Raw genomic sequence first — 13,613 nt, forward strand, 5'->3', positions numbered from 1 at the left:
GCTGAGGCAGAATTGCATGAACCCAGGAGGCAGAGGTTGCAGTGAGCTGAGATTGCACCACTGACTCAAACCTGGGCAACACAGCGAGACTCTGTCTCAAAAAAACTTCAAAGAAGAAAGTCTCCACCCCATGAAGTTAGAGAGAGTATGTAGTCAATCTTCTTACCTTAGCTGTATCTTTACTATCCTTTCCCCCTCCCAGCACCCACAAATTATGCTAATTTATGCCCCAGATTGGTACATAACTTAAAAAAAAAATCTAATGTATTTCACAAATATTTGTTGAATATCTATTATGATTCATTTCTTTATCCGTTGTGTACATTCAGCCATGTAAAAACTCTACACGGAAGACAGAACAAGCTAAATCTATTATAAAGCTATAAGCTGAGTGTCTTATGGGAGGTCAGAGGAAGAGCCAAGAGTCTCAAAGGAAGTGAGAGATATCCCCAGGAATAAAAGACAGTGATAATATTCTAAATTATAAACGAGTACATGCAAAGGTAGGAATACCAAAGAAAAAGGGTGTATATGAGCTGAGGGTATATGTACTAGATGGACTTGGTTTCTAAGCCATCAGGTGTGCACCGGTGTAACTGGGAAGTGGGCTACATGGAAGGATGTGATGGAAGAGGCAAGTATCTTCACTAAAGATTCTGGGCTAAAAGAGGTCAGGAAGACCAGGCCATGCAGCTCAAAATGCTAGTGCCCTCATATATGTACTTAAAGTTTCCTGTCAGGTACCATCAGGAAAATACCTGATATGACCCTGAAATGAGTCTAATTGCAAAAGGACAACAGAATCCACTAGTGTTCTGAAATTGCAGTACTCTCTTTAACCTGTACTCTTCCACTCTCCACTCAGGATCACAGTCAAAAGGTATTCCTGGTTCATCTGGCATCCACAGAGCCAGTAAGACCATGGCCACCTCCTCAGTGTCTAAGGGCTGCTTTGTTTTTAAGCCAGACTCCAAAAAGAGAAAGATCTCTGTGCCAATGGAGGACTATTTTAACAAAGGGAAAAATGAGCCTAAGGACAGTAAGCTTCAATTTGGAACTTAGTTGATCCGGCAGCAAACGAAATCTGAAAATGAGCCACTACAAGAGGAATTAAATAAAAACTTGTTTGACAATCTAATTGAATTTCTGCAAAAATCTCATTCTGGATTCCAGAAGAATTCAAGAGACTTGGGCTGTCAAACAAAACTCAGAGAAATTCCAACTGCTGCTCTTGTTCTTCATGTGAAAGTCACAGATCACGATTTAACATTCAGAAGTCTAACAGAGGCCCTTCAGAATAAAGTCACACCATATGTAGTCTCATCGCAAGCTAAAGACTGTCCAGATATGAAACATTTTTTGCAAAAGTTGGTCTCACAATTAATGAACTGTTGTGTAGATCTAAAATCCAAAGAGGGGGAAAGCGTTCAGGTCACCCAGAGAAATACACATTATTTAATGGATTCACTTTCCAGTTGGTACATGACTGTTACACAGAAGACAGACCCAAAAATGCCAAGCAAAAAGAGGACTGCTTCTAGCCAATGGCCGTCTCCTCCTGTTTTGGCTACCTTAAAGGATATGGAAAGCTTTGCCACAAAAGTACTGCAAGACTTCATAATTATCAGCAGTCAACATCTGCATGAATTTCCACTAATACTCATTTTTGGAATCACCACATCTATTATCAACCACCGATTGTTTCCTCATGCAGTATCATCTCTATTGTGCATAGAACTGTTCCAGTTTTTGTCTTGCAAGGAGCATCTGACTATAGTACTCAATAAGCTACTTCTTACAACTCAGTTTCCCTTTAAAATAAATGGAAAAGTATTGCAGGTTCTGACCAACATCTTTTTGTATCATGATTTCTCAATTCAAAACTTTATAAAAGGCTTCAACTTTCTCTATTAGAGCATTTCTGTTCCCAGCCCTTAAGTGTCCTGTGCTATAATCTTCCAGAAGCCACAAGAAGAATAAATTTTTTATCAAATAATCAATATGAAAACATCTGACATCTTCCATCCTTCAGGCGATACGTGGAAAAGCAAGCTTCAGAAAAGCAAGTTGCGCTCTTGACCAGTGAGAGATGTTCGCAGGAGGAAACACAATTATTACTAGAAAACCTGCATGTTTATCATATGAATTACTTTCTAGTTTTAAGATGTGTTCATAAGTTCACCTCTTCTCTTCCCAAGTATCCACTAGGTCGACAGATCAGAGAGTTGTACCGCACGTGTTTAGAAAAGAACATACAGAATTTAGAGGAGTATGCATCAGTCTTGCAGCTGCTGAAGATGTTGGCAAAGGATGAACTGATGACCATACTTGAGAAATGTTTCAGGGTTTTTAAATCTTCTTGTGAAAAGCACCTCGGCAGCACAGCTAAGAGAATACAGGAGTTCCTAGCCCAGTTTCAGAGCCTCGATGAAACCAAAGAGGAAGAAGATGCTTCTGGTTCACAGCCAAAGGGGCTTCAGAAGACAGACGTCTATCATCTTCAGAGGTCTTTACTGGAAATGAAGGAGTTAAGCAGAAGTAAGAAGGAAACCAAATTTGAAGTACTCAGAGAAGAGGCTGTGAACTTCATGACTGTCTAGGGAGAGAATACCTTCTGCCTCCTGAGACACAGCCTCCATGAGGTGGTGTGCTTCAGCACCGCCCATGCTCTTCGTGGGCATTTAAGTGCTGCTCTGTGAATTGCCCTCCATACTGCACTCAACAATCCTTACTATTATCTAAAGAATGAAGCGCTGAAAAGTAAGAAGGGTGCATTCCAAATATCGCCCCAGACATCTGCATAGCATACAAATTGCACCTACAGTGTAGCAGGCTAATCAACCTTGTGGACTGTCCACAGGCTTTTGCAACAATTTTGACAGCTGCTGAAAAAATGGATGCAAATTCTGCAACCTCAGAAGAAATGAATGAAATTATCTATGCTTAGTTTATTAGAACTGTTTTTGAACTAGAACTTTCAGGATTTATAAAACCTACCAAACAGAAGACTGACCACGTGCAAGGCTAACATGGGGAGGCTGCTAGAAAGCAAATGAGAGAAACCAGAACTATTACATTTAGCTTAAGAGAAAAAGGTGATCAGTCATATTTACATACACTAGAGGACTAGAGGAGCCTGTTTTGGTGAGAAGATAAACGTGTAATCCTTATGTGATGTTTATCCAGAAAAGTACATTGCTAACCCCAAACAGGCATATATCAAAACACCTGTGGAATACTTTAGAGTCCAACAAATAATATATATATAACTAAAACTGCTCACACATTTTACTGTACTTTCCACAAAGTCATTACTAAATTGTGAGTAAATCATTCTTGAACTTATAGTATACAAATGTAACAAATTCCTTTATCCAGGAGTATAAATTTTTTAAAAAATGTATTCCCTTTGACTTATCAGTACCCGAAGAATATTTTCAGAATGAACATGGTTAAGGTCCCTTCGCTGATTATAAAACAGCCAGTTCTTTATCAGAGATAGATTCTTCTTTTAGTCAGTGGCTTAGGTTGGATAACTGCATATTATTTCAACTTAATCTTTTATTTCAGTGATGGTCCTGCCAAGTCTCATATTGGCATGACCAAAACTTCAGGCTAGGGCTTGAGATTAATACTGTGCTTGTGAGATCCCATAGTCAGAAACTCTATAGTTTGTGAAGGAAACCTAGGATGCACTCAGCTGGCAAAGCTTTTAACAACACATTCAGAGTGAGTCCAGCCTGCTCTAGCATGGTGGCAACAGCTCAGCAGTGCTAATAGGAGTAATAACTCACATTTGTCTGTAAGAAAATAGAACTAGAAGTCACAGACAGAAAATAAATCAAGGTGGAAGGTGCTAAGTTCAGCCTCACTCTTTTTTTCATAATCTCATGAGTATTCCACATTTTAAGGAAAGCTACTCCTTCAGACGAAGGGAAGAAGAGAGTGTCCCAACCGCTTTGTGCCAAGCATTGTGCAGAAACTTTCCCATGAAAGTTCCCAGTTAATCTTCATATCTCAGTGAGTTATTTTAATCCCATTTCACAGACTTACATTATATGAGTCTCCAAAGGCTAAAACACTTGCCCCTGATCACATGGTTAATAGGTGACAGAGTAAGCTTCCAAATCCAACATACGTCATAGTACATACTGACTGTTCACTGAACTGCAAAGTACTAAGTCACTGCCTTGAACAAAATGATTTTAAAACATCTTTCTTTCTGAGATGTGGCCTCAGATACATTTACCATGCCTTCTCAGTCCCTTACCATTTAAGTATGGCTAATTCTATTCATTAAGATACTGAGAAGCTTTTATGTGGCAGGTATGCTAGATAACAGAGGTATAATGTTGCATGATGTTATCGACTGATGCTATATGCCCCCAAAATTTACACGGTAAAATCCTAACCTCCAATGTGACAGTATAGGAAGCTGAGACCTTTGGGTGGTGTTTAGGTCATGAGAGTGGAGACCACATAAATGGGATTGGTGCCCTTACAAAGGAGACCCCAGAGAGTTTCCTCATTTCTTTTGCCAGATGAGGACACAGAGAGAAGACTGCCATCAATGAACCAGGAAGTTGGCCCTCACCAGAAGCTGAATCTCTAGTGCCTTGATTTTAGACCTCTGAGCCTCTAGAACTGTGATAAATAAATATTTGCTACATGCTTGTTGTTTAAGCTACCCAGTCTATGGTATTTTTGTTATAGCAACTTGAATGGACTAAGGACAGATGAGGACCAGTTTTTGTCCCCACTTATTTTGTTATTTCTTCAACATATATTGAGCGCTTGTATGTGCCAAGCACTGAACTAGATTCTCAGAGCATAACAGTGAGTGAAACAGCTATAATTGCTGGAATGGCTGATAGTTCAATGAGGCTCATTGTCTTTGGAGGTGGTGATCATAGCCTCTGGCTGGTGATACATACGCTTCACTTCTGGCTGAGGTGACGGATTTTTACTTACTGACATACTTTTTCATTTTTTAAATCACACACTTATAAGACATCTATAATGAAATTAAAGGTAAAGAAAGACAAAGAAATTGAATATTTCAGAATTTAGCTGATCCTCTGATCAAATATTTTTCAAAATCTATGCTTTCATTTGAACTAATGCTCAAGAGTCATGCTTAAGAAACAATTTAACAATTTTCAGTAAGAATGTATTCACTGATTCTATTTCTTAAGGAGATTTTCCTATGAAGAAAATCTATCTCAAAGTGGTAGTCATTTATTGACCAAGGAATACATTTATCCACCTTTTCTGCTAGAAGTTTTCTAAAAACACCATTGAGAAAGTAGGATCTGAGCAATAAAGAGTTAATCCCAAATCAAATTAATAATAACTTTAAAAAATTTAACAAAGCCATCAGTGGTATAGAAATACAACATATAATGCATTATGTATTTACAAAGTAAGAGTCAATGTTAAGGGTGGATAAGATAGTTAAATAGCATGTTTATTTAATAAGCATGTACAATGAGTGTCTCTCCTATGAAACCACACTATATATGTTCAATTAAGGCATTATACTTAGCAGAGTAGAAAAATGATTATGGGAAAGAGTTTAATATCTTTAAAATAAATAGGTTCTGGTAACTTACCTAAGAGAAAAATATTTGGATGTGGTTTACAGATTACTTTTAGAAACTGATGATGAATTTCCCGGAGTTGTTTACCTGCTATGAACAATAATAAAAAATGTTATCTTGGCTGTTTAGAAGTACCCAGTCATTAAAAGGAAAGCCATTGGAGGTGGGAGTGTTGACTGGGAAGGGTCACAAGGAGACTTTCTGGCTTGATAGACATGTCCTGTGTCTTGATAGGGCTGGAGGTTATGTGTATAAATTAATTTGTCAAAAATCGTGGGACTATGTTTTTAAGTTCTGTGCCTTTCACTCTATGAAAATTATAACTCAATAAAATTACTAGTAAAATTTTAAAAATGTAAACTGTGGTAAAGGAAAAGACTTCTTGCTTATTTCTCAAAATCCTGGCTTGTACCTTGTTTAGACCCTCTGTCTCACATTATGCAAAGGCATCTCAGGAAATGGAACACCACCAGCCTGTGGCTTGCCCTGGACAGTGGCCCAGTGTCTTATGCCATGGCCATATTTTACTGTTGAGATGGCAGAATAATGGACTTACTGTGTGCAAGTGTGCTCATGTGCACACACGTACGTGTGTTCATATTGTGTATATGCATCTGAATGTATTCCATTCCTTTTTTGAGCCCCATTTTCTCCTTCTACCTAAAGGGAATCATAATATTGGCTCTGTCTTACTAAGAACACCTGTGATTTGGTTCAATGAGATCACAGATTTGAAACATCTTCCAAAACTCTTAACATTGATGATTGTGTTCAAATTATTTTTTTTCTGATTCAAAAATGGATGTGTTGCGGGAAGGGTGTAAATAAGGAGATATGTGTCCCTAAATTACCTATTAACTTTCTTCCCCTTAAAATTCCCAGGGTTTATCTTTCTCAGGAAATGCTTCAGCAGGTAACACCATTTATGGCTGCTGCTTCTTTCTTCATAAACAGTCAAAAAAGGTGTCCTGGAGTTTGAGACCAGCCCGGTCAACGTGGTGAAACCCCGTTTCTACTAAAAATACAAAAATTAGCTGGGTGTGGTGGCAGGCACCTGTAATCCCAGCTACTTGGGAGGCTGAGGCAGGAGAATTGCTTGAACCTGGGAGGTGGAGTTTGCAGTGAGCCGAGACTGTGCCATCCATTGCACTCCAGCCTGGGTGACAAGAGCGAAAACTCCATCTAAACAAAACAAAACAAAACAAAACAAAACAAAAAAAAAGTGTTCTATCATCTCCTGAGCAGCACATACTTACTGACTGCCTACAATATGCCATTTTTACAGAGACTCTAGAGACATGTTATTTTTGTAGTTTTTTTTTTTTTTTTTTTTTTTTTTCCTGGGTCAGTGGTACAGCTTGGTTCCTAAGCAAACTAGGCTAAAGATCAACCTACTGAGATTAGTTGTGTGGCCACTTTCCCCTGACCTCAAGTGTCTTTTCTGCACCAAGCATGTGTCTTCAACCTGGATGAGTTCCTCGCCTATGGAAATAATTTCCAAGGCTTTTGTCTTCTAAGCTTGATCTCAATCTGCTGAAAGGGGTGGAGTGGATGCTTTTCAAGCAAATAATGCAATGGGGCTCTTATTCCAGTGCCTCAGAAATATTTGAGTTGCTAGGATATGGGGAGTTATGATTGGAATATCCATTCCAATGGCAACTTTCCTTCCACAAAGATTTTCTGTAAAGAATTTACTTTTGTACACCTTTACAACAACTATAAAAGTTTGAGTTGAGTACTTGGAAATTTAGTGAATCTACTCTCAAGGGTAATTAGAGGAGAGTCAAATAAGGATTGGGAATATCAAAAGAGTCAACATAGAGGTAGAACTGAAGTGTTTTTGTTTGTTTGTTTGTTTGTTTTTTGTAATAAAGCCTTGGGCAAGATTTTAAAAAAAAAGAAAAAAAAAGTAGAAGCCTCTGTGTGCTGGGAGAGAGAGCCCTAAGGCTGAGTATGAAAACTTCGGCCTGAACTTCTCAGTAGCCAAGCTCAGAATACAATCTTGGTGTCTGAAGTATGCCCAGCTACTTACCAATCACCCAGAACTGTTTCCATCTCAAATATTCATAGTTCCTGTGTGTTTTTGAAATTTTGAAATAGTGTAATCATAAAAACAGAAAGACATTACCATTTATGTGAAGGAAAGTCACAAAACCAAATGCCTCTTGCCCTTCATTATGCCCATAAAACAAATGTACAAAGCTATCCTAGAGGCTGCAAGGGAGTTGAAACCCTGAAACTTCCAAAAGTTAGTAAATGAAAATTAATTGCACAGAGGCCATTCTAATTTAGCATGCATAAAATATCATTAGTGCTATCTATATTGAGTGTTCTGTTTTTACTGTTATATTTTAGTAAACATAAAAATTAAACCTTTCCTAGGTTTGACTCCTGATCTCCTTGCTACTAAGTCTTTATTTTCCATAAAGTCTTAATTCTTGAAATACACACCATTCTTCCACGACATTTTTCAGAAACCTAATCCTAATGACTAGAAAGTAAGGATTATATTGTATCATAAAATAGGTTATTATTGTCGTCATGTGGGCAGAAATGAGAATTACATATTGTGATAAATATGAAAGCAATTATAGCTTATAATCTTCCTGAGCCTCAGTTTCCTTATCTGTGAAATCTGTGCGTGTGAGCAAAGGTGACGGACTTAGTAGTAGTTAAAGCCTCTTCCACCCCTAACTTCTCAGTCTATTCACATTTCTCACAACTCTAAGTGCAAGAAACCAATTTCAGAGACAAGACTGCTAGTTCTTTCTCATTAAGATTGAATTTGCATTTAGAAAGTGTGAAATTTAGGAAAAAATAATTGCTAGAAAAACAGAAAAAGCAATGATATTTTTATGTCACTCCATTTACTTCCTTTTTCTGAAATCAAATAGTTCTAAACTCGTTTGCAAGACATCCACGATTTCCATGATATTTATCTAAATTCCCTTTCTAATCCCATTTGTCCACTCATCCTGCAACAGGCAACCAGATCACTAGTTCAGGTAATATGATGGGAATTGCCCCCGCCAGTTACTTATGTATTTTCTCCTCCCATCCAGGAAAGCCCTTTCTTCTATCTGCTTATCAAAATTGTACCCATTCTTCATGGTCAAAGCTCACTCACTTTTTTTATTGGATCTTTCTAATTAGACCAATCTTCCTTCTCTTTTGATCTCTAAGCATCTTAGAGGCACAGCCTATTAATGTTGAAGGCCTTATTTTATTATTTTTTATATTGAAGTTAAAATATCATATATAGTAGTCCCTGCTTATTCCCCCAGGGGATGTATTCCAAGAACCCCGGGGAATGCCTGAAACCATCGATAGTACTAAATCCTATTTATACATTTTTCCCATATATACACACCTATGATAAAGTTTAATTTATAAATTAGGCACAGTAAGAAATTAACAAAAATAGCTAACAATAAGGTAGAACAAATACAACAATATACTGCAATAAAAGTTATGTGAATGTGGTCTCTCCCACTCTGTCTATCAAAGTATCTTACTGTACTGTACTCAGCTATTTTTGGACCATGGTTGACCATGGGTAACTGAAACCACTGTAAGTGAAATTGCAGATAAGGGGGCTACTATACTTTTCTTCTTACATTAAGAGCCTTTTGAGGGCAAAATTTTGTACTTTTTTGTGCTTACACTTCATGCAAGTATTTAGCAAAATGCTTTTATAATGTCTTAAAAATAGTACCAGAGTAAGGTCGGGAATTTTGAGTTCCAGTTTTAGGCCCTTTATCAACTAATTATGCAGCCATACACATATTATTTAAACTCTATTAACCTCAATTATCTCATGTAATATAAGGATAAAAACGTCCACTCCACATGGAGGATTAAATGCCAAAGAGCTTTCAAAATTCTAAAATATTATATTACTTTAAGAATGAAAGTTATTAATGTTGTTCTTATAATTTTATTATTATGGTAGTCACTCAATGACTACTAAATGTGTCTTTAAAAATGAAAAAGCAAAAATAAGTAGATAATAAATGTCATATTTGAATTTGGTTATAACAGAATGGAATGACTATACTCATTTATTTTTTTCTCTCTCTCCAAAATCTATTAAAATAAAATTAAAGGAAATTTTTAGTAGCTAAAAAAGCAACATTACAAAGAGAAAAATGAAGAGACAAGAGCAGACGAGGGGTTTCTATGAACTTTTAGAAATTTGAAAGTGGATGAAGGAGTAATAACTGGCATAGCAGAGCAGGGGTCATTATACCCTCTAAACCTGGAGAAGGGTATTTCAAGGAGAAATCAGACGATCCTCCCTAGGAGTCCAGAAAGACTTGCAGCTTACGGCACCTGGGAAGGTGTCAGTGAAGGAGCGATGGAAATGAAACTACTGTGTGTAGAGTAGTTTTTCTTCATATCCCCTCTGTCTTCTATATTCCTGTGGTCAGACATTATTTTATCCTATTCTCTTCTCCCTCCGTTCCTCCAATCCCAAGAGACCAGAGGTTTATATGCTAAGGAACTGAACCTTAGAGGTTCTGGACTTGAGTGCACCAGGCACAGGGAAGGATGGAGGTCAGATCTGGGACCAAAAATATAGGGAGATGAAGTGAATGTCTGCATTTTGTATGGTAGTGGTAGCGCTGTCAGCTTCCTTTCTCTCCCTGCTCCTAAATGCAAGGAATAAGGCAGTTATCTTCAAAGCTAGAGACTGGAAGATTCCTCTCTGGAAAAAATAAAGGAGAGAATTCAGGGATATGACACACAGATAATGACATATGGAGGTTCTCCAATTGGGTTGGGGGCAGATAATAGGTAAAAAACAGGCAAAAAGCAAAACAAAACAAAAAAACCTGTTTGTCATCTCATTTCTCTAAAGTGAAGCAGATAAGTTAAGGCCAACTCTTCCCCACTTGCCATCCTCCCACACAGGGAATCTCTAATTTGCTTTTTACTGACTTACATTTAAATATGAAGTAGCATTTAATGAAGGAATATCATTAATTTGAGGAGAAAGGTGAGGGGGGGAGAGAAAGTGGGAGAGAGAAAGAGAGAGGAAAGGGAAAGGAACTCTGAAAAAATAGAATTGAAAATTTCAAATAAAACTATAATATATTTAGACAGATAAAAGATAAGGCTGAAATCTTGAAATAAGTACAAGATATGATAAAAAAAGGTGCAACTGGAGAAAATTTTTAAAAATCAGTAAATTAAAATTATGATTGCTTATATGAAAAAATATTTAAAAATAAGATTCCAAAAGTTTTTTTTTTCCAAAATTTGAACTAAAAAGCAAATGTGGAAAGACAGCATAGGAAATAAGAAAGTGAGATCATTTGAGGAGCCCTAACATCCAACAAATAGATGTGTAACAGGGAGGAGAAGTTTGTTTCTCTGCAACTACCTAGACACAGAGATAAATATTTCTAGTTTGACTGACTGACTGAGTCTTCTGCTGATTGCAAAAACAGTGCCAGCTATAAATCAGCTCATCTATAGCTTGTCTATTCCTCACTCTATAAGTAGAAGGCAAGAACACCCTGCCAAGACTCTCTGATCTTGGGATCTAGGGTGCTCTTCCTATTGCTGTAATGTGAATACAATAAACGTCTTTACTTGTTTATTTTTTTCTTTGTCAATGGAGACAAATAAATTAGAAAAGAAGTAATAGAATACATTGTCAAAAAAAGTGAAAAAAGAAGTCTCCAAACTGTGGGCCTAGAGGGCCCATCTTAATAGGTGGAGAAATATTCATGTGAAGGTCATTGGGAATAAAAAGAAGAGCCTTAAAAGCTTCCATCTACTGTCTTCATCCATTTTGTGCTGCTATAACAAAATACTCAAAACTGGGTAATTTATAAAGTACAGACATTTATTTCTCACAGTTCTTGAGGCTGAGAAGTTCAAGACCAAGACACCAGCAGATTCCTCGTCCGGTGAAGGCCTAGTCTCTGCTTTCAAAATGGTGCCTTGAACACTGCATCTTCTGGCAGGGAGGGACATTGTGTCTTCACATGGCAGAAGGCAGAAGGACAAAAATGGCTGAACTATCTCCATCAGACTCTTTTATAAAAGCTTCTAATATCTTTCATGAGAGAGGAGCTCTTGTGGCCTAATTATTTCTTATAGGCCCCAACTCTTAATACTATCATATTGGCAACACCTGAATTTTGAAGGTGATATATTCAAACCATAGCACCTACTGAGGACTAGGAATGAGAATGGAATTGGATTTTCAACAGCAATAATAAACTCTAAAAATTAATAGAGAAATGTTTTCAAACTTCTGAAGAAACATTATTTTTAAACTGGATGTCTAGTGTCAGACAAACTTTCAGTCAGACATAAGAATAGAATTAAAATAAACTTCTCAGCAAGCTATTTAATAACTACAAGCATACTCTAGTAATTAGAGGGTGTACTTCAGAAAAACACAGAACTAAATAAAGAAGCATGTGTATGATTCAGGAAATAAGGTAGCTCCCCCAGAAGTGGGGTAATAAGAAGATTTAAGATGATGAGAATATGATCAGTTATACTGAATCAGGAAAACAGAGAGCTCTAAAGAAGGGTGACCATATAGGAAAAGAAAATCATAGGTTATTTATATTTAAAAAATGTGGTAATGTAAAAAAAATGTTGAAGTATTTCTGAAGAATTGGTGATAAATATATAGAAAAACCCATAAATAAAAATAATTTATACCCAAAGGATTATAAATTATTCTACTATAAAGATACATGCACATGTATGTTTATTGCAGCACTATTTATGATAGCAAAGACTTAGAACCAACCCAAATGGACATCAGTTATAGACTGGATAAAGAAAATATGGCACATATACACCATGAAATACTATGCAACCACAAAAAAGAATGAGTTCTGTAATCCAAGCATTTTGGGAGGCTGAGGCAGGTGGATCACCTGAGGCCAGAAGTTCAAGACCAGCCTGGCCAACATGGTGAAACCCCATCTCTACTAAAAATACAAAAATTAGCCAGGCGTGGTGGTGGGTGCCTGTAATCCCAGCTACTCGGGAGGCTGAGGCAGGAGAATCACTTGAATCCCGGTAGCGTTTGCAGTGAGCCGAGATCGTGCCACTGCACTCCAGCCTGGGCGACAGAGTGAGACTCCATTGCAAAAAAGCAAAACAAATAAAAAAATGAGTTCCTGTCCTTTGCAGGGGCATGGATGAAGCTGGAAAGCATCATCCTCAGCAAACTGACACAGGAAGAGAAAACCAAACACTGCATGTTCTGACTCATAAATGGAAGCTGAAAAATGAGAACACATGGACACAGGGAGGGGAACATCACACACTGGGGCCTGTCCAGGGGTTGGGGGAAAGGGTGGGGGAGGCCATTAAGACAAATACCTAATGCGTGCAGAGCTTAAAACCTAGATGACGGGTTGATAGGTTCAGCAAACCACCATGGGACATATATACCTATGTAACAAACCTGCACGTTCAGCACATGTACTCCAGAACTTAGAGTAACATAAAAATAAAAAACAAGAACAGAGCCCTCAGAAATGATGCCGCATATCTACAACTATTTGATCTTTGACAAACCTGACAAAAACAAGAAATGGGGAAAGGATTCCCTATTTAATAAATGGTGCTGGGAAAACTGGCTAGCCATATGTAGAAAGCTGAAACTGGATCCCTTCCTTACACCTTATACAAAAATTAATTCAAGATGGATTAAAGACTTAAATGTTAGACCTAAAACCATAAAAATCCTAGAAGAAAACCTAGGCAATACCATTCAGGACATAGGCGTGGGCAAGGACTTCATGTCTAAAACACCAAAAGCAATGGCAACAAAAGCCAAAATTGACAAATGGGATCTAATTAAACTAAAGAGCTTCTGCACAGCAAAAGAAACTACCATCAGAGTGAACAGGCAACCTACAGAATGGGAGAAAATTTTTGCAACCTACTCATCTGACAAAGGGCTAATATCCAGAATCTACAATGAACTCAAACAAATTTACAAGAAAAAATTTTCTCCCATTCTGTAGGTTG

The 13,613-nt window shown here is 37.4% G+C and overlaps 1 pseudogene; it reads left to right on the forward strand.

The window, feature by feature from the left end:
• The first annotated feature begins 921 nt into the window (after positions 1–921).
• LOC116477385 (origin recognition complex subunit 3-like) lies at positions 922–3,045 on the forward strand (annotated as a pseudogene).
• The last annotated feature ends 10,568 nt before the right edge of the window (positions 3,046–13,613 follow it).

The sequence above is a fragment of the Hylobates moloch genome, unplaced genomic scaffold (genome assembly GCF_009828535.3).
Source record: "Hylobates moloch isolate HMO894 unplaced genomic scaffold, HMol_V3 SCAFFOLD_11, whole genome shotgun sequence".
NCBI lineage: Eukaryota > Metazoa > Chordata > Mammalia > Primates > Hylobatidae > Hylobates > Hylobates moloch.